This window comes from Callithrix jacchus, chromosome 13 (genome assembly GCF_049354715.1).
Source record: "Callithrix jacchus isolate 240 chromosome 13, calJac240_pri, whole genome shotgun sequence".
Lineage (NCBI taxonomy): Eukaryota > Metazoa > Chordata > Mammalia > Primates > Cebidae > Callithrix > Callithrix jacchus.
Genome location: NC_133514.1, coordinates 100461552 through 100484240, shown reverse-complemented (window position 1 = coordinate 100484240; position 22689 = coordinate 100461552). Strand labels below are relative to the sequence as shown.

Sequence of the window (22689 nt, the reverse complement as noted above, 5' to 3'; positions counted from 1 at the left end):
GGACTTCCAATAATATGTTCAATAACAGTGGTGAAAGTGGACATCTTAGAGAAAAGGTTTACAGTTTTTTCCCATTCATTATGATACTAGCTGCGGGTCTGTATTATATGGCTCTTATTATGTTGAGGTATGTTCCTTCTGTACTCAGTTTTGAGGGTCTTTATCATAACATGATGTTGAATTTTATCAGATGCTTTTTCAGCATCAATTGAAGTGATGTATGGTTTTTGTCCTTTACTCTGTTGATATAATGTATCACATTAATTGATTTGTATATGTTGAACCATCCTTGTATCTCAGCGATAAATCCTAGTTGGTTATGATGAATGATTTTTAAAAATATATTGTTGAATTTGATTTGCTTATATTTTGTTAAGGATTTTTGCATCAATATTCATCAGAGATATTGGCCTATATTTGCCTGCCTTTCTTTCTTTTCTCTCTCTCTCTTTCTTTCTTCTCTCTTTCTCTCTCTCTCCTTCCCCTCCCTTCCTCACTCACTTTCTCCTTCCTTCCTTATTTCCTTCTTTGTTTCCTTCCTTCCTTCCTATGTGTCTTTGTCTGGTTTTGGTATCAGAGTAATACCAGTTTTGTAGAATAAATTTGGAAGTATTCTCTCTTCCTCTATTTTTTGGAATAGTTTGAGTAAGATTGGTATAAGTTCTTCTTTAAATGTTTGGTAGAATTCAGCAGTAAAGCCATTGGGTCCCAGGCTTTTCTGTACTGGGAGACATTTTATTATGGCTTTAATCTCATTACTTGTTATTTGTCTATTCAGGTTTTGGACATCTTCATGGTTCAATCTTGGTAGGTTGCATGTGTCTAGGAATTTATCAATTTTTTCTAGATTTTCCAATTTATTGCCATACAGTTGCTCACAGTAGCCACTAATAATGCTTTGAATTTCTGCAGTAACAGTTGTAATGCCTCCTTTTTCATCTCTGATTTTATTGATTTGGATCTTCTCTCTCTCTCTCTCTCTTTTTTTAAGCATGGATAAAGGTTTCTCAATTTTAGCTTTTCAAAAAACCAACTTTGCATTTTGTTCATCTTTTGTGTTGTTTTCTTCTTTTCAATTTAATTAATGTGTCCTCTGATCTGTATTATCTCTTTTCATCTACTAATTTTTGGTTTGCTTCTGCTTTTCTGTTTTTTTGTTTGTTTGTTTGTTTAAGATGTATTGTTAGGTTGTTTGTTTAAAGGTTTTTTGTTTTTTGATGTAAACACTTATATAGCTATAAAGTTATTAATTCAGTTTTTGAAGTTTTAAGACTTGTTTTGTGACTTGACATACGTTCTATCTTTTAGAATGATCCATGTGCTGAGGAAAAGAATGTGTATCCTGCAGTTGTTGGATAAAACATTCCGTAAATATCCATTTGGTATATAGTGCAGATTAAGTTTGATGGTTCTTTGTTGATTTTCTGTCTGGAACATCTATCCAATGCTGAAAGTGGACTGTTGATGTCTCCAGATATTATTGTATTGGGGTCTATCTCTCTCTTTAACTCTGATAATATTTGTTTAATATATCTGGGTGCTCCAATGTTGGGTTCATATATATATTTATAATTATAATATCCCCTTGATTAGTTGACTCCACTGTCATTATATGGTAACTTTCTTTGTCTCTTATAGTTTTTATCTTGAAATGCATTTTGTCTGATATAACTCTTTTTTGATTTTCATTGGCATGGAATATCTTTTTCCATCCCTTTATTTTCAGTCTATGTGTGTCTTTATAGTTAAAGTGTGTTTCTTCTAGGTAACAGATCAATGGGTCTTTAAAAAAATTCTTCATTCAGCCACTCTATGTCTTTTGATTAGAGAATTTAGTCCATTTACATTCTATGTCATTATTGATAAGTGAAGACTTACTCTTGCCATTTTGTTATTTGTTTTCTGGTTGTTTTGTGGTCTTCTCTTCCTTCTTTCCTGTCTTCTGTTTAGTGAAGGTGATTTGAAGGTGATTTTCTCTGGTGATAGGATTTTTTTTTTTTTTCCTAGACAGAGTCTCATTCCACCACCCAGGCTGGGGGGCAGTGGCTCCATCTTGGCTCACTGCAAGCTCTGCCTCCCTTGTTCAAGGAATTCTTGTGCCTCAGCCTCCTAAGTAGTTGGGATTACAGGCACATGCCATCATACCTGGCTAATTTTTTTTTATTTTTTAGCTGAGATGGGGTTTTTCTGTGTTTGCCCAGGCTGGTCTTGAACTCCTGAGCTCAGGCAGTCTGCCCGCCTTGGCATCCCAAAATGCTAGGATTACAGGCATCTGGCCAATATGATTTAGTTTCTTTCTTTTTACTTTTCTTGTGTCTATCACATATTTTTTAGTTAGAGGCTATCATGAGGCTTCCAAATACTATTTTATAACCCATTAAACTGATAACAACTTAACACTGTGTTTATAAACAAAAAAGCAGAAAGAAAAACTAATAAAGACACTACACCTTAACTTTGTCCCCCGGCTTTTTAACATGTTGTTGTTTCTATTTGTTGTACTGTCTTTTTCTTGAAAAGATGTCATAGTTACTTTTTTGACTGGTTCATCGTTTAGATTGTCTACTTGAGATAAGAGTAGTTTATATACCACAGTTAAAGTGTTATAATATTTTGTGTTTTTCTGTGTACTTACTATTATCAGTGAGTTTTGTACTTTCAGATTATTTCTTTTTTTTTTTTTTGAGACAGAGTCTCACTCTATCGCCAGGCTGGAGTGCAGTGGTGCAATCCTGGCTAACTGCTACTTCCGTTTTCCGGTTTCAGGCAATTCTCTTGCCTCCGCCTCCTGAGTGGCTGGGACAGCAGGTAGGCAACACCACGCCCGGCTAATATTTTATACTTTGAGTAGAGACGGGGTTTCACCATGTTGGCCAGGATGGTCTCGATCTCTTGACCTCGTGATCTGCCTTCCTTGGCCTCACAAAGTGCTGGGATTATAGGCATTAGCCACCATGCCCGGCCTTTCAGATTATTTTTTATTGCCCATTAACATCCTCTTCTTTCTGATTAAAGTATTCCCTTCAACATTTCTTGTAGGACAAGTTTGGTGTTGATGAAATCCTTCAGCTTTTATTTGTCTAGGAAGTCCTTTATTTTTCCTTCATGTTTGAAGGATATTTCCACTAAATATACTAGTCTAGGGTAAACGTTTTTATTCTCTCATCACTTGAAATATGTCATGCCACTCTCTCCTGGCTTGTAAGATTTCCACTGAAAAGTGTGCTGCCAGACATATTGAAGCTCCATTGATGTTATTTGTTTCTTTTCTCTTGCTGCTTTTCGGATCCGTTCTTTATGTTGACCTTTCGGAGCTTGATTATTAAATGCCTGAGGTAGTCTTCTTTGGGTTAGTCTGCTTGGTGTCCTACAACCTTCTTGTACTTGGCTATTGATACCCTTCTCTAGTTTTGGGAAGTTCTCTGTAATTATTCCTTTTAATAAGCTTTCTACCCCATCTCTTTCTCTACCCCCTCATCAAGGCCGTGTAACTCTTAGATTTGCCCTTTTGAGGCTATTTTCTAGATCCTGTAGGTGTGCTTCATTGTTTTTATTCTTTGTCTCCTCTGTGTATTTTAAAATAGCTTGTCTTTAAGCTCACTAATTCTTTCTTCTACTTGATCAATTCTGGTATTAAAAGACTCTGATGCATTCTTTAGTAAGCCAATTACATTTTTCAGCTCTAGAATTTCTGGTCTATTTTTAAAAATTATTTCAATCTCTTTGTTAAATCGATCTGGTAGAATTCTGAATCCCTTCTTTGTGTTAATCTTGAATTTCTTTGAGTTTCCTCAAAACAGCTATTTCAAATTACCTTTCTGAAAGGTCACATATTTCTGTTTCTCCAGAATTGGTCCCTGTTGCCTTATATTTTTCCAGATGGTCTTGATATTTGTAGATGTTTGTCTGTGTTTGGGCATCAAAAGGCTAGGTATATATTGTAGTCTGCAGTCTGGGCTAGTTTGTACCCATTCTTTTGGGAAGATTTTCCAGATATTTGAAAGAACTTGGGTGTTGTGATATAAGCTATATCTGCTTTTGGGGGGCACCCCAAGCACAGTAAGACTGTGGTTTTTGCAGACTCATAGAGATACTGCCTCGATGGTGTTAGACAAGATCCAGAAGAATTCCCTGGATTACAAGGCAGAGACTTTTGTTCTGTTGCCTTACTTTCTCCCAAACAAATGAAGTATCTTTTTCTGTTCTAAGTCACCCAGAACTGGGGATGGAGTGACATAAGCACCCCTGTGGCTACCACCACTAGGACTGCACTGGGTCAGACCTGAAGTCAGCATAGCACTGGATCTCATCCAAGGCCTGCTGTAATCACTCCTTGGCTACTGCCTATGTTTGATCAAGGTCCTGGGACCCTACAATCAGCAGATGGTCAAGCCGGCTAGGCCTGTGTCCTTCCCTCCAGGGCAGCAAGTTCTCCCAGACCCAAGGCAGGTCTGGAGGTACCATCCTAGAGCCAGGAACTAGAGTCAAAAACCTTAGAAGTCTACCTGTTTTTTTATTGTACTCTGACTAAGCTGACACTCACACCACAAGATGCAGTCCTTCCCACTCTTCTCTCCTCTTACCTAAGGCAGAGGAGCCTCACCCCATGGCAATCACCACCAGGCCCATGGGGAGTACTGCCAGAGTACTGCTGATGTTCCCATAGGCCAAAGGGCTCTTTAGTCAGCTTGTAAATGCTGCCTGGCCTGGAACTTACCCTCACTCGTTAGGGCAGTGGGCTCCCCTCTGGCCCAGGGCAGGTCCAGAAATGCCATCCAAGAACGAAGTTCTGGAATTGGAGATTCCAAGAGCCTACTTGGTGCTCTACCCTCCTGTGGCCAAGCTGGTACTTAGGTGCAAGACAAAGTCCCTTTTACTTTTCCTTCTGCTTTTCTCAAGCAGAAAGAGTCTCATCCTGTAGCCATCACAACTAGGAATGTGCTGACTGTCACCTGAAGCCAGTGAGTTTCAGAGTCTAACCCAAAACCTTCTATGTAGTGCCTGGATATTGCTGCTGGTTATTCAGGACTCAAGGACTCTTCAGTTAGCTGGTGATTAATCCTACCAGGTCTGTTTTTTTCCCCTTCAAGGCAGTGGATTTCCTTCTCGCCCAGGGTGTGTCTAGAAATGTCACTTAGGAGGCAGGGCTTGGAGAGGGAGCCTCATGACTCTGGTGCCCTGTCCTGCTGTGGCTGAGCTGGTATCCAAGATGCAAGACAAGGTCCCTCCCACTCTCCCCTCTCCTCTTTACAAGTGGAAGAAAAGAAGGGTCTCCTTTGGAGCTGTGATCTGTGTAGTTTGGGGTTAGGGGAGGGGTGATTCCAGCACTTCCTTAACTGTCCCAGCTAGTGTCTCACTGTAAGTCACATTTCCTGCCAGTCCACTGGCTCTGGGCCAAGTTCGGCACAAGGACTTTCCTAGGAGTTGCCGTCCTTGAGGCCTAGAACTGCCTTTCAAGTTTGTTTAGGTACCCGTAGCACTTTAGCCTATGGCAGTGAGGCTAGTGGGAGCTCGAGATCTGACTGTTAGGATTGGTGATTCTCCTTTGGTGAGAGCTGATTAAATGCTCTGTCTGGGGATGAATGTCAGCTGAGTTAGGTCGGGTTTCGCTTTCTGCAGCTGTGCTATCAGTGCTTCACAATTGCTGTACTCTCCCTCTCCTCAGCAAGCAAAAATGCTCTCCACACCACTGCTGCATGAAGGGGAGGGGATGGCAGCAGCTATTCAGGATGGTTTTTCCTCCCTTTTCAGTGCCTCTTTCAGCGACATGAAGTTAAATCAGGTACGGTGTGTGCTCCTCTGTTTTTTTTTATTCTTATGAAGATGCTTTTTTTTTCTGTGAGTGTAGATAGTTGTTGAATTGTATCCTTGCAGGGGGGATAATTGGTGGAGCTTTCTATTCTTGCTCTGCCCCCTTGTCATTATTTTCAAAGAAAAATAGTATTCACCATTGAGCTTGGCTGCAAATTCGCTCTGCTGAGATTCTGGAGATGGATGCTTGCTTGAGTCCCAGGGCTAGTGGAATTTAGCACCTTCCTGAAATTGGGTGTGCTCTGGGTTGATTGGTTGTCCGGAATAGCTAGAACCTCTAGCAAGGAGGTAATCTTGTCAAATTGTAGAAGTAGGGTGAAGGGAGGGTGAGAAGAATGACATGCATATGCCAAGGACTGTTAGGAGAAAAGGAAACTGGAGATCTAGACTTTTCCATAATTGACAAAGAAGGAAGACCTGTCTGAAAATTTTGCAGAGTCCTTAAGTAAAGCTGCTGCACACAGCATACACATAATCACTACATTTGATAAATCACTGAAGATGGAGCCCAACTTTTAAATGTTCTCCTGGTGGATGTAGCATCATTCATACATTCAGTTAGTATTTACTGACTGTCCACTGAATGAATTATCCTGTTGCTTGGTCTACATAGAATGCATTATCTAAACCAACTATGAGTTTGAGATTGACTAAAAGAGAAAAGTCAGCAATATTAATAAGTAATAATAATTATAACTACCATTGAATGTCCACTTACTGGATAGGTATTGTAGAATTTGCATAATCCCTCCTCCCCCAACCCTTTCCCTGTAACATTCTTGCAAAGTAGATATTATCAGAGATTCTGGTACTATTTGTGCCAGAGCTGAGAGTGGAATCCAGGCTTTTCTGACAGCATAGTTTTTGTTCTCTCTATGAAGCCATACTCCTCCACACAGGGACGGGGCAGAGATCAGTCACAAGGCAGGAACAGCAGCTGTGTGCTGAAATACTGTGAGTAGAGTCCAGTCCACCCAGCCTCATCGAGCGTACAAAGATCTCATGGGGGTAAATTTAGCCTAGGCAGACATCCTGGAGGAAGTGTCACCTTGGCTAAATCTTGCAAGGAATGGAGAATTTGAATTCATAGGAAAATCAACTTGACCTTGACTTGGATTTGATTTGCACAAAGATGGAACAAAACTGACAAATCGAAAAGCTACCTTCCTTCCTCATCCCTCCCTTTGTCTTCAGTCACGTGAGAGTGTCTAACTTAAAGGAAGTGGGAGAGGTCCTCTGTCTCAGGTCTCTCCTGTAGCCTGTGCTGAGGTAGCAAAACCAGTCTCCCAATGCATCTTCTTCTCCTCTCTCCTCTCAGACTGGAGTTCTCATCCTGCACTTTGTGGTTTTCATTTAACGAATGTTAATGAGATGGCATTGTAATCACTGGATTTTATAAGTATCTCATCCACAAATTGGACCACAAAACCCAAATGAGCCAGCTGAGCATCTATATTCCATGAGCCTGTATTTTCCCCACAGTCTTAACCAAAGGATGTAAAACATGTTCTTGCTTTGAAGCCATTCAGGCCCATGGGTGTTAGATGCAGGAGACAACTGCTGTTCGCTGGGCCCCAACTCAAGTGGCGTGCTGGGTCTGAGCCTTTCACACAGTCCTGGGTGATATAAGGGATTTAGGCTTGATCAATTATACCCTTTTCAAGTTAACGCTAGAAAAATGAGAAATTGATTTTTTTGACGAAACAATATTTTAGAAATTCAGGATATAAAAATGGGATTTGACCTCTCTTATGAAGTCAGCTATCATCATGATGATTACAGTCTACAATTATGCCATATTTTGTATGTCATGGCCTAATGCAATCAGCTTGTCAGATTTGTTCATGGAAAGGGTAGAGCAATGATAAAGCATCCAGCTGTGTCTGCTGTGTGGGGTGAGGGGGAAAAGACTGGAGGATCCATCTTGTTCAGCAAATCTGCTAGAGTGAACATCCTCAAACACAGGTATCAGATGCTAACGATCCTGCTTAATCTCTGCACAGATCTAATAAGCAAAAGTTATGTTGAATACTTTTTCTGGAATTTTAGATTTTTGCCTAGTATTTTACATTTTTACCCAATGCAGTCTTATTATTACAGCCAAACAATGTGATCTAACAATAAGCAAATTGGTGACGTATATTGCAGACAGTTTGTTGACATAACTGATAGGTTAAATAGCATTTTGAAGGGAGGACTAAGCCTTATTTGTTTTTGTATTCTGAGGACTTAGCACACTGCTGGACCCATAGAATGAATTTAATTTGTGTTTGTTGAATATTTGTAAATAATATGTCAGCCTTGGAAATATCTAGAGAATATTTCTTAGCCTTTCCATTGCAGCTTGCACTATGAAAGAAATCCCAATTTGTAAAAATTGGCCAGTAAAAAACATTGCTTACTTTGAGTAAGCGACTACTTACAAGATGGTTAGTTATCCAAATGTTTGAGTGACCTGGTAAAAATTTCCTTGTAAATGAAACAAAAATAATAAATACAACAGGAAAGATTATATTAATAGAAACATGAGAGATTGTGTTAAAAACGACAGTGCGATGAGAACAGCAACACCAACCTCTCTTTGGATATGAAAACCTGAATGACGGTAACATTCTTATTATTCACTCCCAGGTACTTACCCAATTTTTCTCAGTACTATTTGTTTAATCACGGATTTAAAATGTCATTATAATCAGATACTGAATTCTTGGATCTGCTTTCAGAATTTTTGTTTGGGAACAGAATAGATTGATTTTTCTGTCTACTCATTCACTGGTAATACACTTTTAATTATAGTAACTTTTTAATATGTTTTAATATCTGCCAAGGCCAGTCATTCATTACTAACTATTTTTCAATAATTTTGGATTCTTTTTTCATGATTATTCTTCAGGCTGAGCTTGATAGTCATTTTGTCAAGTTAAGCTGGCCTTTGCCTTCATCTCTGCCTTCTATTACCATTATCCGGTTGCAATTTCTATTGGAATTTTGTTAAAATTGCCTATCACTTTATTTAAAAATGAACTAATTAGTGATATAATGTCTCAGTTTGATGTCACATCTCCCACTAATGCTATGGAGACAACACAGTGTCACAGGAGAGCAACCCGACTAAGAATGGAAGCATGTGAATTCTGGTTTCTGCCCAGCTGTGACTACACGCCTATTTGTGCTGCAGTTACCTCATCACAGACATTGAAAAACATAAACTCTTTTAGAAATCAGAGACTTTATTACTTATGGGTTTTTTTTGAATGATTTGTTGTTGTTCTTTGTTTGATAGACAATGGATATCTTTCCAATTCTAGGATTTTGTGCCAGATTAAAAAATGAGATTATAACTCAATATACAGAGGACTTCTAATTCTTGTCTGGGAGTAGGAGGTTGCAAAACACCACTGTTTCCACCTTAAAAAGAAAAAGAAGCCAGATAAGCTACATAATCATTACTCTAAGAACACATCAGACACACTAGCCAAAAAGTAGAAGCAACCCAAGTTTCCATCAATGGGTGAATGGATAAACAGCATGTGGTATGCATACAGTGGAACACTGTTCAGCCATAGAAAAGAATAGAATTCTGACACATTCTGCAACATGGATGAACCTTGAGGACATTATGCTAAGTGAAATAAGCTGGCCAAAAAAGGGTAAATAGTATATGAGTCCATTTATGTGAGTTACCTAAAGTAGTCAAATTGATGGAGACAAAGTAGAATGGTGGTTGCCCAGGGCTGAGGAAAGATGGAGATGGGAATTGTTTAACAGGGACAGAGTTTCTGCTCAGGAGGATGATGAGGTTCTGGAGACGAATGGTGGTGATGGTTGCAAAACAATGTAAATGTGTTTAGTTCCACTGAACTATACACCTAAACATTGTTACAATGATATGTACACTTTGCTATAGAAATGCAGAGAGCCAAGGGTGGAAAGAAACCTGAAGGAAATATAACCCAGAAAGTAATGACCTTTTCCAAGGAAGGAAGAATAGGGCAGTGGCAGGAGGAGAACATGCAAAAGGCAGGGATAAGAAGCCAACTGGATTCTTAAAATATAACTTAAAAAAATACATTAGGGTTTTATTGAGTTATAATTGACATAACAATAAATTGCAAATATTGAAAATGTAAAATGTGATGTTTGACATCAGCATTCACCCATGAAATCTTCACCACAAAGTAATGAATATGCCTATTATTTCCAAAAGTTTCTTTCTATCCACTTGTAATTCTCCCTCTTGACCCTCCTCATCCACCCTTCCATTCCCAGGCAGCCAATGGTCTGCTTTCTGTCACTGTAGATTAATTTGTATTTTCAAAAACTTTATGTGAATGCAGTCATGCAGTAGGCACTCTTTTAGGTTTGGTGTGTTTCACTCAACGTGATTACATCTATATTATAATTCATCTATATTGTTGGGTGTATTACATCGATAGATTGCATCTACAGATTACATCTATATTGAGGTTCATCTATATTGTTGGGTGTATCACTAGCTCCTCTCTTTTTATTGCTCAGTAGTATTCAGTTGCAGAGCTACACCACTGTGTTTTTATCCATTCTTTTGCTGACACACATTTTGGTTGTTTACAGTTTTTGGCTGCTACCAATGAAGATGCTGTGAACATTTGTGCACAAACTTTTGTATAGAGGTATGCTTTATTTTCTTGGGTAAACACAAAGGAATGGGATGGCAAGATCATAGAATAGATATGTGTTTTACTTTTTAAGAAACTACCAAACTGTTTTTCGAAGTGGTTGTATCATGTTACATTTGCACCAGCAGTGTTTGAGAGAACCAATTTCTGTGTTTTCACCAATACTTGGTGGTGAGTCTTTTTGATTTTATCCGTTTAAATGAGCATGTAGTGGCATTTCATTGTGTTTTAATTTTCATTTCCCTAGTGGCTAATGATGTTGAGCATCTTTTCATGTGCTTATTTGCCATTTGTATGTCTTCTTTGGTGAAGCATCTCTTCAAACATATTGTTTCCAATGAACTTTACATTAAATATAAGTTATTTGAATATCCTACATAAAAGGCCTTTGTTGTCAGACTAAATAAACACATACACACACAATCGATGTGCTTCTTGCATGAAACACACTTTATGAAGATACAAACAGATCAAAAGTAGAAGGGTAGAAAACCTATACTGTCCATATTCTAAGCATAAGAAAGTTTGTGTAGCTTATTAATATATTAAAGAGTGACTTCAAGTCAAGGGTATTATCAGAGATAAAGAGAGACCTATTATAGTGATAAAAGGGCCATTTCATGAAAAAATGTAGTATTCCTAAATGTACATATGCCTAATAATATAATTTAAATATTATGACATAAAATTGACCTTTTAAGGGGAGAAAAAGACAAAGATCCAGTCAGAATTGGTCATTTTATACCCCCTCAACGATCGACAGAAAAATCAGTAGTAAAGTAAGAAAATTGAACAACACGGTGTTCTCTGAGTTTCCTAGATATGTGGTTTGGTTCTCAACGATTGTTACTTCAAATATTTTTCCTGTCCCCTTACATTTTTATTCTCCTGGTATTGCAGTTATGCATGTGATGTACATTTTGATATTGTATTAGAGTCCTTGGATCTTCTGTTATTGTTTTCACTCTTTTTCTTTTCTCTGGATTTCTGTTTGGCAAGTTTCTATTGACCTATCTTCAAGCTCACTCATTCTTTCCTTGGCTGTGTTCTGTCTACTCATGAACCCATCAAAAGCATTCTGCATTTCTATTATAGCACTTGTGATTTCTAGAATTTTCTTTTAAAAATAATTATTTTCAGTGGACACATAAAAATTGCATATATTTATTATGTGCAACATGATGTTTCGGAACATATATACCTTGTGAAATGGCTAGATTGAGCTAATTAACATATGCATTACCTCATACTTATCATTTCTTATGATGAGAAAACTTAAAATCTCTTAGTGATTTTCAAGAATACAATACATGGTATTAACTATAATCACTATGTTGTGCAATAGAATTCTTGAATTTATTTTTCCTATTTAACCGAAATTTTATATCCTTTTACCGGCATCTCCGAAACCCCATTCCCTAGCCCCTGGTAACCACCATTATACTTTGTAGCATTTCCTTTGGATTCTTTATTGTAGTTTCCGTTTCTACCCATTACCCATTATTCTTTCATGTTGTCTTTTATTTCCATTTGAGTCCTTATAGTAATCATAGTTATTTATAATTCTCTGTCAGTTATTCCAACATCTGTATTGTTTCTGAGTGTTGACCTAATGATTGTCTCTTTGGATTCTGTTTTTCTTTCATTTTGTTTTGCCTTGTAATTTTTTCTTGAAAGCCAAACATGCTGCTTTGGGTAATAGGAACGGAGCTAAACAGGCCTTTAGTGTGAGAATTTATGTTAATCTGGCTAAGACTTGGCTTGTGTTTAATATGTGCTATAGTTACAGGTGCCAGAGACTTCAGCTTCTTGTATTATCCTTGTTTTTGTGTCCTTTTGACTTTGGGCTTTCCTAAGTTCTTCCCAGACAGTGCCTATGTTTTTGCAGCTCTTTTAGCTCTAAGCCCCTGTTATTACACTAGCATTCTCTTGGTGTAATAGTAAGGTGTAGGAAAGAACATTCTACAATCTAAGTCTGAGTCTATTAGTGGGCCTGTGTCTCAAGAGGTGAACTTCACAAGTGTTTCTTCAGTTGTATCCTTTTTCCCCTCCAGTTCCCTTTCCTTTCCCTGGCTGCACCACTCCCAATCTATTTTCTTGAAGCTCTGACTTCTGTGGATTTCATTTTTTTTCCCTCTTAGGTGAGACAGGAAGACTACAGCAGGCTAGAGGGGGAGGAATTCTCTTTCCCTAGCTGGTATAAGGCCCTGGCAAAATATTTTCCCCTGGAGAAGGGGCTTTTATTACAGATAAGGCTCTCACTGAGTATATTTTATAATGATTACCTTTCCTCTACCATCCCTTCCAGACCTATAAGCTGTACGATTCCTTTTACATGAAGTCCAAGAACAGGTAAAATAATCCATGGGGCCAGAGATCAGAATATGTTTTCCTCTAGGATGGGAGAATTGACTGAAAGGGGCCCAATGGAAATTTTCAGGATTGAGAGAAATGCTTTCTATGTTGTTTGGGGAGTTAAAATTCATGAAACTGAATATTTTAAATCTGTGTATTTTATTATATGCAAATTATACTTCAATAGGAAAAAAAGAAAATCCAGCCTATACATATGGAAAAACACAGCAATGTTAGCAGAGTGTCTGTAGTCCTGAAGTCATGGAGAAGCCAGTACAGCCTGGCTGGCTGGTTGTTGGGGATGGTCAACAACCAGCTCCCTTTGGGAGCTGATATCTGTCATTCACTTCCTTGGGGTTTAGTTTCCCCCTGTATGAAAAGAAGTAGCTGGACTAGATGATCAGTAAATAGAATGATCATTTTATTATATATTGCCCAAATCACGACACTAGAATGAATCAAATAAAGCTCTATTGATAATTATGCCAGTACAAGAATTGGAAACTGCTCCTGTCCTGGGCAAAGAGGGATGAATTGCTGCCCTATAACTAAGCATTTCTAAAATGCCTCAGGCCATGTGAGGTGACAGTGACGTATCAACAACAGTCTGAATCCAGGAGTTGGATCTTATGAGTGATTTCAGGGGTCCTGTTTGATCTGATGCCACGTCAGGATCTGTCAGCATGGCTGATACCACACAGCTATGAAAGGGGTTTTAGAAATGCCTCCAGCCCTTCCAGTCTATGGACTGCTGCCTTCTATGCCCGTGAAATAGTACAGACTTCCTGGTAGGAAGACATTGACATTTCTGGGTTCAAAACTATTGTTAAAATGAAGCTAATTTCTCAATAGGATGAAAAATGGATCCTGCTTTCTCCTGCCCTGATAATATGAAAATAATGAATCTTCTTTAAAACAGTCACCTTTTAAAAACAGTCTTGGAAGGCAACTGATTAATCTGTATTTATGAAAGCCATAGAGATTACAAACTATTCGTGTTACCTCTGGCTGCCAAAGATTTGAAGGGACTGAGGAAAGGGTCCTGAGTGACTAGGTTCTAACCATTCTTAAATATTAGAACATCAAGTTGATGGGATTCAATTTACTAAAAGAGACATATGACTAGAATTCAGTCCTAGAAGACATCCAATGAGTAATATACATGTGTATATAAGTGCTATAGGGAGTAGAAAATATTTAGGAGGTGGATAATGCTCCAAAAGTTAGTGACCTTCTCTAGGGTTGTGGGAGGGAAATGGAATTTAGAAGAGGGGATAGACATCCTGCTCAGAGTTAGGAGGACAGAGATTCTTATAAGTAAATGTTTATTTATAAATAAATACAGCCTCTTAGATAGAATAAGAGGCAGTCTTGCCATTTTTGTGCTGCTAAATAGGATCTCTTTTTCCCCAAACATGACCCCAGGGGGTCTATCCTGGTCTAAAGAAACAGGAGAGGGTGATTCTGGTCCCAGGAAGGTGAGACACACTTAGTTCTGATGTCCCTGTGCTTTTTCCAGCATGATATCATGCCTTTGCATGACAAGGGACTTAGAATCTGATCTTGCATCTCCGTGACTTCATGACTGCAGACAGTGCTAATATTGCTGTGTTTTTCCGTATCTATAGGCTGGATATTCTTTTTGTCCTATTGAAGCATAATTTACTTGAAGTCTCAAGGGACTTAGAGTCCAGTCTTGCCTCTGTCATTTACAAGCTGTGTGACTTAGGAGATGTCGTTTTGCTCCTCTGAGCCTCTGAAATGTCTGAATTCCATTCTAAATTCCAATGTTAGTATTCTCTGGCTGTCAATCTGAGAGGCCTACACTTTTGGTGCCTGTTCACCTGGAAAGCATCATCTCTTGGCATCCTGTTTCTAGGTACTGAAAAGGAGTAGGCTGGGGTTGTGTTGACCAAGATGTTTCCTTCCTGATCCCAGGTTTGAACCAAGTCTCAAAGTGCCCTGAGTCCTGGTTCATGGAGCTGCTGGTTCCCACTCTTGGGCTCCCCAACAGGAACACCATGGACTATTAATGGGGCACCACTGGCATCCAGCCCAAGTGGGTGATTTGGGACAACTTTCTGTGGAGACTGAGACTCCTGTGTGTAGCTGTACTAGTGTGGGGGCCTATTGGCTTCTCTTGCTTAGCTTCTGTTGTTTGGCTGAACATTTTTGTTGATGGATGAACACAACCTCACATTACTTCCCCCAGTCAGGGTGGTCACTTATAGGTGGGACTGAGTCATAGGCGAGGCCTTGATGTCCCCTGAGGGAACTTTAGTACAGTATTCTGAATGAAATAATCAGGTTTTTTCCGGGGGGAGAAGGCACAGGGGGTAGAGGGAGAAGGCAAAAAATAAATATTCATAAATCATAAAGTCAGATCATAAAATAAATGTTCACTGGAGAAAATTTACAAAATTACAGAAAGGCACAACAATCCCAACATGCAGAGATAACCACTGTTTTGTTTTGTTGTTTGTTTTTTGAGACAGGGTCTCACTCTGTCACCCATGCTGAAGTACAGTGGTATGATCATAGGTCACTGCAGCCTTGACCTCAGGGCTCAAGGAATCCTTCCACCTTGGCCTCTTAGGACTACAGGTGTGGGCCACATACCCAGATAATTTTTGTATTTTGTGTAGAGATGAAGCCTCTTCATATTGCCCAGACTGGGGTCTTGTCAATTTGCCCAGGCTGGTCTCAAACTCCAGGGCTCATCCATCCACCCACCTCAGCCTACCAAGTGCCAAGATTGCAGGTGTAAGCCACTATGCCTAGACAGCCATGCTAATTAACATGCTAATTAAATGGGATAAGAGGGAAGTGGCATGATTGAACATTGGAAGGTGAAGGGATTTCTGGATATATAGACTCCTGAAAACTATCTCTGCTATTCTATTTGCGTCATACTGTGTTCTGACTTCTCAGAGCCATTTACTTTGGAAGAAAAGCAATAGCAACCACAACAGAACTTTCAGGCTGGGCCTGGGACAGGCCAATCACTGAGGAGGAAATTATCCTACAATTTGCTGTTTGGTACAAAGACCACAAACTGAGCTACACTGTCTTCCTATGTCTAAAACTGTATGAGACACTTTCTGTTGATAGAACTGATACTGCCAAGGAGACAGGATGAGCTGCTACATGGACTTCACAGACATGACTACAAGAAGAGCCACAGATAAATCTCAGCAATTGTGCAGTTAGAAAACACTGTGTACCTGCTATGAATGCATCAGAGTAAAAGACATGAAGAGGATTGGGAGGTAGTCCTGCCCCCCAAGGAACTTACATTAGTTGGGTTACAGGGTACACAGCAGAAATCCAAAGCAAGATGAGCTGAAGTCCAAAGAAGCAACGAATACAAGGAATGCCATCCCTGGTGGGGACTTTAGGGCAGTGTAGGAGAATAATTCCACGTCAGGAGGAGGGAATAGGAGGGGAAAGGCAAGCCCATTTGGGGGAGGTCAGGTCTGTAGCTGGTTACCAACAGGTTAAATTGAGGCTGTTTCTACATGCACACCATTCTTTGATAATAAATGTTTTGAAAACTTAAAGTCTAAGGCATTGTGTTAATCTGGATAAGCTAGGTTATGCTTTGATGATAAATAAACCCCCAAATCTCAGTGGTTTAACAGCAGAAGTTGATGTGGCTCACTTAAACACTGCTGGAAGTGCAAAATCATGAATATGTTTTTAAAGATACATTTTTTTTGTATGATGCTATCCAGAATCTGCCCACTCCAGCTCCTTGCCTCTCTTTCTGCAGATACTTTCTCCCTACCTAGAGGGACCCAGTTAATTTCTCTTTCTTCATCACCATGCTGCTTCCTATTTTATCTCTTGGGCTTCTTTATGTCCCCAAACTGGCAGCAGAGGAGGCTAGATTCCTAGTTCCCAGCTCCTGGGGTTATTCTCATAATTGTCTGATTGCTCTCCCTAAATGGCCTTGATTCTTGGGGTGCTGTGGGCTTGGTCAGTCATTCCCAAGGCCTGGCTTTGGTTTGGGGGGCACAATAATAAGCCTAAGATTGTGACTTGTGCATCTCGAGAGTGATCTTGCTTACAAAACAAGGTGAAATCTGGAGTCAGAGTTACATTCATACAGGGGCAGCAGAGAAAGGGGCACCAAGCTGGGAGCTGAGTGAGAGGGAACTACAGGGTCTGTGTGTGAGGAAGGTTAGTGTAGACAGAAGGAAAGAAATAGAGGAGGACTTCCCTGAAGCAGCATCCTGGGACTATGTCTTAGTTCATTTGGGTGGCCATAAAAAATACAGTAGATTGGTTGGCTTATAAACAACAGAAATTTATTTCTCATGGTTCTGGAGGCTGGTAAGTTCAAGATCAAGGTGCTGGCAGAGTTGGTGTCTGGTGAGGGCCCACTTCTTGGCACACAGATGGCATCTTCTCTCTGTGCTCTCCCATGGTGGAAGGGGCAAGGCAGCTTTCTGGGGTCCCTTTTATAAAGGCACCAGTCCCATCCATGAGGTCTCTACCTTCATGATCCAACCACCTCCCAAAGGCACCACCTCCTAATACTATCTCCTTGGAGCTTAGGATTTGAACATATGAATTGGCAGGGGTGGGGGGTGGACACCGACATTCAGACCATAACAGACCACTTAAAGAGGCTGTCAGAGAGGAAACTCTACCTGCAACATGGAAACAGTGTAGGTATTCAGCAATAAGGAGCACAGGGAATTACAAAGTGCAAAGAGAATGATCCTTTGTCCCTGGTTTGTAATTCATGATTTTCTTCTTCAGATAACATCCAGATCAACCTGACCCTTCTCCTTTTATACCAAAGACTCACTGAACTTACCTCTTCCATCATTACTTCTCCCTCCCCTAGTGTTTGCTGAATCTATCACATGGAAATACCTTTTTTTAGGGCTGGATCAAAGAATGAGAACAAATAAGCCATGTAGCAGTCCCTGGCACAAGAGGATAATTACCTGGTCTAGACACCAGGGTTGGGAGTATGTGATGTGCCTCCAATCTGGATACTCTAGGCTACCTGCAGGAAAGATGAGTCAGGCCATGTCCTCTTAGAGGTCTTCACATTACATATACTTTTGTCTCCTAAGTATATGAAAGGATCCAAGCGGCCATTCTGGTATTGATAAACTTGAAAGCAGAAAACTTCTTTGTTCATGTTCCATTTTGCAGAACATAGTACTTCCAACAGGAGACAAGTCTTGTGGACATTTTAGTTTCTGATTTTCTGTTGAATTCTGACTTTTGTCTCCTTTAAGTCATTTAATCAGCTACTGTTTCTATTTTCTACAGGTTGTTAAAGATAGTTAAAATGTGTTCCATTTCTGAGAAAAATATTTCCGACTAAATTTCCACCTTAGTTCCCAATAGGTTTTATGTGCTGACTAGGTCATAAAGGTTTCTGGAAGCTAAATCAGACATATTAGTGTGTGTGACTAAAGTTGTTTACATCTATATCTATATATCTGTGATATCTGTTGCGAAGATGAGAATGAGTTTTAAATTGATCTTTAAGGTGTTGAACAACTGTGTCCACTGAAACATTTTAGACATTGTTTTGAACTTATCACTTCATGTCATAAGTTGATCAACTTTTCTATTTTCTCTATCCATGGTTTTCTTTTCAGTGTGGTGCACGCCGCCCAGATGGATTTATACGAGATCAATATCTTTGGCTCTGAGCATGTCTTTGGTGTGGGAGGTAAGTTCTTGTATATTAGGAATATCTTTGAAATTTGTTGGTCTTGGTGGTGGTGTTTGCTTTGTTTCTGAACCTGTTATTGGAAGCACATCTATTTACTGTCTAAGACAGTGGAAGGTTTTATAAAATATAATTTGAGGACATAACTTCTATCACCCAATAATGCTGTTGGACTTTTGAAAGGTAGATTTGTTTCCTCTGAAGGAGACCAGTCACATTTGGGGTATTCTGAGTCCATGTGTCACTGAATTGTGTCCCCTGAGCTCTACTCTGTGAATCCTTGAATTACTTGGTGAAAGGGTACTGCTGTAAATGGATGTAGTGAGTTGAACTGTGACGCCAGAAAGATATGTTCACCTGGACATTCAGAATGTGTTCTGGAGGGAAGGGTCTCTGCAGATGTAATTAAAGTAAGAATCTTGAAAGGAGATCATTCTTGGATTTGCGTGGGCACTAAATTCAATGGTGAGTCCTTAGAAGAGAAGGAGAGCAGATACAAACACCCACAAAAAACCATGTGAAGATGGAGGCAGACACTGGAGTTATGCTTCTAAAAATCCAGGAATGGCAAGGATTTGGCAGCTACCAGATGCAAGGGAAAAGCAGGAAATGCATTCTTTCTCAGGAAATGCATTGCTTCCAAAGAGAATCAACTTTGCTGAGATGGTGATTTCAAGCTTCTGGCCTCCAGAATCTCAAGGGAATACATTTCTGTTGTTTTAAGACACCAAGTCAGGCCTGGCATAGTGGCTCATGCTTGTAATTTGACACTTTGGAAGGCCAAGGTGGTAGAATTGCTTGAGCCCAGGAGTTTGAGACCAGCCTGGGCAACATGGTGAGACCCTGTCTCTACAAAATATAAAAAGTTAGCCAGCCCTGGTGGTACAAGCTTGTGGTCCCAGCTACTTGGGAGGCTGAAGTGGGTGGGTTGCTTGAGTCTGGGCAGTTGAGGCTGCAGTGAGCTGCCTCGGCAACACAGCAAGACCCTGTTTTTAAAAAAAGGACACCAAGCTGCATTAATTAATTATGGCCACCCTAGGAGACTAGTACGATGAAGGTTAAATGAAATATTTTACATACAGTAAGAAGCTTATTACTTAAAGCAGGGGCAGGCAAACTGTAGTCCCATGGGCTAATCTAGCCGCTGCCTGTTTAAAAATAAAGTTTTGTTGGAACAGAGCCATGCTCATTCATGTATATATCATCTATGTCTACTTTCATGCTGCAACAGTGGAGCTGAAGAGTTGCAGCAGAAGCTGTAAGGCCCACAGAGATGAATATATTTAAAATTTTTGGGGGGGTGGGTAGAAATACAAATTTAATTAAGAAAGGGACAGTGGTAGATAGGAAATCCTGTGGTGACTGCTTTGACTACCCTTAATAATACTTGCTTTGAAAATCTGAATGTTCATAGTTTGAATTTGCTTAAAGCAAATTCACATCTCTCCTATGGAAGTACAGATATTGATTCAAAGAGGTTCAACAGAAGCAACTGATCTATAGGATTTGTGTAGCCTCAGGTAGATTGTTTAGTTCAACCTCCTCATTTTGACTTCTTGGACTTAATGTGAATTGGAAGCATTATTGGGTTGGTAGGATCAAGTAAGCAATAAACATACTCTCAGAATAAGGAAAAGAGCTATCTATCATTGTATTGAAGGCCCGTCTCTCCCAGATGGTTCTGGGTGCTTCTTATTTGATTAGTAATGAGAATGCAATTGGATAGGCTTTCTGTCTTGAGTGTGTGAAGTTCTCCCAGATTCTGAACAAGAGATGTGGTAACTGAATTGAAATAGCACACAACAATAGCTTATTTATTTTCCTTATTTTGTACATAAAAATGTATAACTCTTCTGTTGAGGAAGTCTTCCTTAATGATGATGTGTGTTTTTCTCCTAACTTTTTGGAGAGTTTTCTAGGAAAATAAAGATTTAGAAATTTGGTCATTGAGTTTCTTCTCAAATATTCCTGAAAAAGACCCCTCTTATAAAAATGGTTCATACCTCTTGAAAATCGACTTCAAGGGATTTATCTAAGGAAATAATCAAACATTTAATTCCAAAGATGTTCATCAGAGCACTGTTTATAGCAATGAAAAGTTGCAAGAAACCTACATTTAAAACAACAATTAAGAAGAGGTTAAATAAGTTACAGTGCTTTTATGTTTTGAGTTAATCATAGAATATTTACTGACATGGAAAGAAGCTCTTGATATAAGCTCAAGTGAGAAAAAAACTAGAAAACAATAGAATATTGTATAGAACAAATACACACCAGAAAAAACAGGTGAAAGATTTAGGTCTTCTAAAAATATTCTCTTGCTTATCTCTATTTTCTATTTTTTTGATGAATAGTAATAAAAATAAGTTAATTTAAGTGAAATGAGCAGACTGTCATTTTAAATACTTTTATTTAGAGTTGAGAATTTGTAGTTGATATAAAAATAGCTTTTTTCTTTCTATAAAAATTAATAATGTACTTAAACTATTGCTCACGAGGAGAGCATATCTGAATAAGTCACTTTCTCTCCCCAAGCCTTAGTTTCTTCATCTGGAAAAGAGAGAATTAAATTGACTGAATCTCTAAGTTCCTGATCAGCTATGCCATTCTGAGAAGTATGAGTTAATGTTCAGAGCAGCGTATTCCTTGAACCAGCTTCTTTTTTGGCTTGGGAGCCTTGGGCTAGGTTGGATCTTCTATGAGGGGGGATTTTCTTTCTCTCTCTTTTGAGACAGAGTCTCGCTCTTTTGCCCAGGCTGGAGTGTAGTGGCATGATCTTGGCTCACTGCAACCTCCACCTCCCGGGTTCAAGCAATTCTCTGCCTCAGCCTCCCAAGTAGCTGGGATTATAGGCGCCCGCCACCACACCCGGCTAGTTTTTGTATCTTTAGTTAAGATGGGGTTTCACTGTCTTGGCTAGGCTGGTCTTCAATTCCTGACCTTGTGATCCACCGCCTCAGCCTCCCAAAGTGCTGGGATTACTGGTGTCTGCCACTGCGCCCGGCCTCTCCTTTTTAAAAAAAATCTTGTCTTGATCAAGCTATGGTAATGCATTTTCTTAGAAAAAACATTTCTACTTTAAAAATTTAATTTGTACTAATCAGTCCCAGGCAGAGAGCCTGCAATAAACTTGGTGTCAATTTCATATTTTGCTGAAGTTTGTGTTTTGTTTCAGAACTTACTATTTCTCTCTCTCTCTCTCTCTCTCTTTCTGTGTGTGTGTGTGTATTTTCCAAGGATCATCAGCTGCGCAAATAGTTTTTCAGAAAACATTAGCCCTGAGCATTACATTTGACCTCTAAAATTTTTGTTGTCCTCACTCTAATTTAATGGGGTCATCTTTTCCTTTCTGCCTCTCTCTTTCTCTTTACAAGATATACTCCTGTAATGTGTTGCACCATTTTCCCAAGAAGATTTTTAAGTTCCTTCAGGGTAAGCATTATAATTTTGCTAATTTTATATCCTGTTCATATCTTGCCCAGTGTTAAGTGCAGTGAACAGTAAGGATTTTAGGTTTGAATTAAATACCCACAGGCCCTTTCAGATGCAACCATGTCTACAGAAGGTGGAATGCTTTCAATCATGCTGTATTTTTTTATACCTTACTTGAGTTTCTCCTTTTGCTGGAAATTGAAATCAGCCAGGAACAAGAACAGGATGTGTTTTTGTGCATTAATATGCTGAGACATTTTTGACATTGGAGCATAGATATTGAGAAAAATAATTCCTAGGACTGTTCATTCATTCCTTGAGTCTATAAATGCTTACTGAGTTTTGTTCACAGTGATGTGGGTACAAAGATGGGGAGGAGGATAATGAGGAAGAGTTGAAGTGTTACACATACTCCATGGTGCATCTGTCCATCCATTTATCTGTCTGTCCATCTCTGCTTCCTCCCATGTGCTCATTCATTCATCTGTCTGTCCATCCTATGAATATCAGTTGTGAGCCTACTTAGTTTATAGCACTATCCTCGGTGTTTGGGGTGTAGTAGGAATAGACAGGCAACATTTCCTGCCTTGTTGAAGATAACAGCTTATCACATAGTGGGTGACACAGATCAACAATGAGTAAACAAGGTAATAGTATCATTAAGAAAATGCTGTGAAGAAAAACAGCACAGGGAAAGGGCATAGAGGCTGACAGCAGCAGCTGGGGAAGGTT

The 22689-nt window shown here is 39.3% G+C and overlaps 1 long non-coding RNA gene across 1 annotated transcript in view; it reads left to right on the top strand.

The window, feature by feature from the left end:
* The first annotated feature begins 5608 nt into the window (after positions 1-5608).
* LOC144579071 (uncharacterized) overlaps positions 5609-22689 on the top strand; it is a 120396-nt gene continuing 103315 nt past the window's right edge. The window contains exons 1-3 of the long non-coding RNA XR_013525923.1: positions 5609-5782; positions 10405-10463; positions 18452-18525. This is a non-coding gene — a long non-coding RNA (uncharacterized LOC144579071). The remainder of the gene's footprint in view (positions 5783-10404; positions 10464-18451; positions 18526-22689) is intronic.